At 48.6% G+C, this 5,000-nt stretch overlaps 2 non-coding genes across 2 annotated transcripts in view; both read left to right on the top strand.

The window, feature by feature from the left end:
• The first annotated feature begins 2,586 nt into the window (after positions 1-2,586).
• LOC139997589 (5.8S ribosomal RNA) lies at positions 2,587-2,741 on the top strand. The gene has a single exon (XR_011802944.1). It is a non-coding gene; the product is annotated as a 5.8S ribosomal RNA (ribosomal RNA).
• Positions 2,742-4,864: 2,123 nt separating this feature from the next.
• Positions 4,865-5,000, top strand: part of LOC139997592 (large subunit ribosomal RNA) — a 4,179-nt gene continuing 4,043 nt past the window's right edge. Inside the window, exon 1 of the ribosomal RNA XR_011802947.1 lies at positions 4,865-5,000. This exon is cut by the window's right edge and continues 4,043 nt beyond it. This is a non-coding gene — a ribosomal RNA (large subunit ribosomal RNA).

The raw sequence follows: 5,000 nt of genomic DNA on the forward strand, positions 1-5,000 counted from the left end.
CTTTTACACGAATAATTCGAGGCGCCTGCGTGAGGTCGTACACAGAAAGACCCGCCGTCTCCGAATAATATTATAACAAACGAAAAACTTAAAAATATTCTCGAGGCGCCTGCGTGAGGTCGTACACAGAAAGACCCGCCGTCTCCGAATAATATTATAACAAACGAAAAACTTAAAAAGATTCTCGAGGCGCTTGCGTGAGGTCGTACACAGAAAGACCCGCCGTCTCCGAATCCTATAACACGAAACCGCTACTATTAATAATAATAATAATAATAATAATAACGATATGTGAGGGAACTTGAGCTGAACACATATCGAAAAAACTAAAAGTTACAGTGGAAACCACGTGTAATGAGAAATGCGATCGAGGCGCCTGCGTGAGGTCGTACACAGAAAGACCCGCCGTCACGATCTCGTATTTCGTATTTGCATCGTGGAAATCCAACGAACGAACAATATAATATATAAACTAAAATCTCTAAAGTGCCTCGTGTCGGAGAGATCACTGCTCACACCTCTTCTATATTTCGTAGTTGCGTTGCGTAGGCCTCACCTCCTAGCAACGGGACATAAGGAAGACTGCTCTTTGGGATCGAACGAAGCGTCTATAACGAGTCGTCGACGAGAGCGAAAGAACGCGAATAGCGAGCCGCAGAAAAAAAGGATACCGAATTATATATCTTCGAAGGTTCTCTTCGAAGATCCATGGATACCTATATCTGCGCGTCTCCAGCTATCTCGCGCGTCTCTCCAAACTCTCGTCGTTCCTCGAAACGTGCTTCCTACCCAAAGGGCGTTCGTTCTTCCTATGTCGTTTCGTTGTCGTTCGTTTCAACGGCGAACGATATACGATGTTCGACAAAACGAAACCACGTTGTACGTTCGTACTCGTGGATCGGGTAACCTAGAACGAAAACGCATTGCGTGGATGTTGGCCCGAAAAGATATATACCAAGGCGAGTGATGGTAAAGAGTAACGATTCTTAACTAGACGAAGTTGGTTCAGAGGGGACCGCCGGCCGTCTCTCTATCCTCGCGAGTCTAATGCCTCGTTCCGTCGCTAGAGTTTTTCAAACTCTGCTTCTGGCTATCGGGAAGAATAGACCGCGCGCGAGGAAGAGGAACGACGACCGTGCGCGTCCCATCGATTTTTTTTATTTTTACCTGAACCACCGAAGTCGATTCAGAGGGGACCGCCGGCCGTCTCTCTATCCTCGTTGTCGTGAGTCATATGCCTCGTTCCGTCGCTAGAGTTTTTCAAACTCTGCTTCTGGCTATCGGGAAGAAACGACCGCGCGAGGAAGACGACGACGACCGTGCGCGTCCCATCGAATTTTTTTTTATTTTTACCTGATCGACGGAAGTTTCGTCCGGTTCGTCTCTTTTACCATCGTCTCGTCGACCCGTTCAGAGGGGACCGCCTGTCCATATCCTCGTTGTCGTGAGTCATATGCCTCGTTCCGTCGCTAGAGTTTTTCAAACTCTGCTTCTGGATATCGGGAAGAAACGACCGCGCGAGGCCGATGGCTGCGAGTCCCATCGAATTTTTTTTAAACGCACGCACACACATACACCTGAACGGAGATGCGTTCCTCTTCGTCGCGATTTTTCGCGCTTTAGTCGTCGTTGTCGCCATCCGTTCGGAGGGGACCGCCGGCCGTCTCTCTATCCTCGTTGTCGAGAGTCTAATGCCTCGTTCCGTCGCTAGAGTTTTTCAAACTCTGCTTCTGGCTATCGGGAAGAAACGACCGCGCGAGGAAGAGGAAGGACGACCGTGCGCGTCCCTTTCGAATTTTTTTTTATTTTTACCTGAGCGACCAAAGTGGATTCAGAGGGGACCGCCGGCCGTCTCTCTATCCTCGTTGTCGCGAGTCTAATGCCTCGTTCCGTCGCTAGAGTTTTTCAAACTCTGCTTCTGGCTATCGGGAAGAATAGACCGCGCGCGAGGAAGAGGAACGACGACCGTGCGCGTCCCATCGATTTTTTTTATTTTTACCTGAACCACCGAAGTCGATTCAGAGGGGACCGCCGGCCGTGTCTGTATCCTCGTTGTCGAGAGTCTAATGCCTCGTTCCGTCGCTAGAGTTTTTCAAACTCTGCTTCTGGCTATCGGGAAGAAACGACCGCGCGAGGAAGACTACGACCGTGCGCGTCCCATCGATTTTTTTTACCCGAACGATGGAGATGCATATCGGCTGTTTGCTTCGAATAACTGGACGAGAGGAACGAACATATATATATATCATGGGCTAGCCACCGTGCGCTTTCTTCGCGAGATCGTGTGCTGTACAGAGGATTCAGAATCGGGTGTTATATCCCCGTCGTTTCCTGACGAACGGAGCTTCGATCTCGTTGGTTGTTATATATTATAATGCACTTTACGCCCGGTCGGCGGGCTGCGTGTGTCGTCGCGCAGTCCGTCCGATTTCGTTTTCGAACGTATTTTCGTGTCGTCAATCATATGGCGACTTCCGCGCGTTCGATTCCCGTTGGTCGGACGTTTGTCGGATATCGGCTTCTTTCGAACCGAGAATAAGAGTACAAAAACCTGAGTACACAAACAAAAATCCATGCATAAACGATTACCCTGAACGGTGGATCACTTGGCTCGTGGGTCGATGAAGAACGCAGCTAATTGCGCGTCAACGTGTGAACTGCAGGACACATGAACATCGACATTTCGAACGCACATTGCGGTCCACGGATACAATTCCTGGACCACGCCTGGCTGAGGGTTGCTCACGTAAACCTAAGACTGCTTGCGTTGCGTATCGTTGCTCTCGGTCCGTCTCTCTCTGTTCTTTCTTGCCTCGTCGACAGCCCGCCGTCGTTCGTTTTATCTTTAAACGAACGTTTCTGAGTCGGAGGACGAGCGCCAAGCAAAAGAATACGAATTAAAGAGCGGTCGAGGGCTCGTACGCGACGTACGAGCGATTGTTGGACGTTCGTCGGCGTTCGTCGCTGGATCGTGTGGAGACCGGCGTACGCATGCTCTCGATACAAATATATATGAAAAATCTATCGCGTTCACGGGAGACTCGCAAAACTACCTCCGTCTCTTCTCTGTCCCTTCTTGGCTTGACAACCCGCCGTCGTTCGTGTTTTACGAACGTTTCTGAGTCGGACGAAGCGCAAGAAGAAGGATACGAATTAAAAGAGCGCGGAGAGAACCGTCGTCGTCGACGCGGTTATCGAGATACACAGAGCGAGTTTTCTTCGTGGCCGATTTTTTTTTTCTTTTTGTATCAGCCTCTGCTACGTTTTGTTAGTCTTCGATAAGCACGAATGACCGCGCCCCCGACGTCGTCTTAAATGAATTTTTGGCGAGACTGAGAGAAAGCAAAAATATTTTTGAACAAAGTCAGTCGAGAGAGGAGAGAAAAGAGAACCAAGATATTAAAACCTAAACCTAAACTTGGTGGCGTAACGAAAAACTGTGTGCCTTAAAGAAACACAACCGTCTTTTCATCAAGATGTTTTTACTCGTACAGCCCCAGGGATCGAATACCCACTCCGTCTGTTCGTGCGGCAGAGATGTATTCTGCAGGCGCGAGACGACTGACGAGAAGACAACGAGGACCGTCGCATCGATGGGTCGTCGTTGCGTTTTTCATCCTCTGTGCTTTTTTCTGTTCTTCGTGAACCCAGAGAAAGCCGTAGATCCGGGAACGGACACACGAGATTTCTTCGAACGCTGATGACTTAGGGAGATGATCCCCAGCGTTGCGCGGAGATCGGAGAGTACGCGTACATGTATCGGGACGAATTTTTCCCCGTCGGTCGCGTATCTCTCTGCCCGCGCGCCTGGCCCAAAGCCACGTTCGTCGGAAATCAACGAAAAGTGTGTTACGATCTAGCGTGCGTCTACGATCGGCTATATTTAAGGGTGACGAAGAAGAGAAAAGCTCACGGTGTTGCGCAACGTTTCTGTACCCGATTTTAAGATGTGCATGTGAGTCCGTTACAAAGTTGTTCGGATCGTCGAAAATAGTCGTTTTCGTCGTCGTGCGAAAGAGAATAATCTCTGACATTGGCACGGAGAGATCGCGCAGAGGAAGAGAACGATCCTCTTTGGCGAGGCTCGAGAAAGACTAACGAAACTTGATTAGAGACGAGGTATACACGCGCCGTACGTACGACGTACGCGCGTGTGATTTTTTTTTGCTTTAAGGCGTTTCGGCGCTCCGAGTATTAGAGAAAAAGAGATCGTTGGTCATCCCATGTCTCTTCGTCGTCTATCGCTGGACCGCGCATCCTAACAGATCGCCGGTCGTCCAGTCCCCGAGTAATAAATTCACCCCGTTGTGTACGTCTCGCGCTCGCTTTTCCACTTGCGTGAGTTCCCGTGCGTTTTCGTCGTTGGTACAGAGCAAAGAAACCGATATGTTATATATATGTCGCGTGTTCGATCTCTGTGCCAGCAATAACAGGCGAAAACAAGGAACCGCTGGAATCGTCGAGAAGAGAGAAACGGCTACGGGAGATATATTATACATAACACGTATATATATATATATTATACAAAGAGGACGGGCGTTAAAAACCGGAGATCGTTACGGGTGTCTTGCGTGAGTCTTAGCTCGAACATGATACGACGAACGAAGTTTAAAAGGCACTTTGGCGAGATGCATAAAACGTTTCTCGATCGAGATAGAATATACGGTTCTCGATTCTATTCGAATTAATTTTTTTTTTTATTTTTTTTTCTCTTTGAGGCGATTCTCGGAGAGAGAAATAAAAATAAAGACCCTCTGTCGCATTGTTATCAAACCGTCTTGCTTTTCTCGAATCGCGCCCACATGGCACGAAATTTTTTTTTCTTTGAAAAAAAAAAAATTGTCACCGTGTCGTGACGTTGAAGCGACCTCAGAGTAGGCGAGATCACCCGCTGAATTTAAGCATATTACTAAGCGGAGGAAAAGAAACTAACAAGGATTTCCTTAGTAGCGGCGAGCGAACAGGAATTAGCCCAGCACTGAATCCCGCGGTTCCGCCGT

This window comes from Bombus fervidus, unplaced genomic scaffold (genome assembly GCF_041682495.2).
Source record: "Bombus fervidus isolate BK054 unplaced genomic scaffold, iyBomFerv1 scaffold0118, whole genome shotgun sequence".
Classification (NCBI taxonomy): domain Eukaryota; kingdom Metazoa; phylum Arthropoda; class Insecta; order Hymenoptera; family Apidae; genus Bombus; species Bombus fervidus.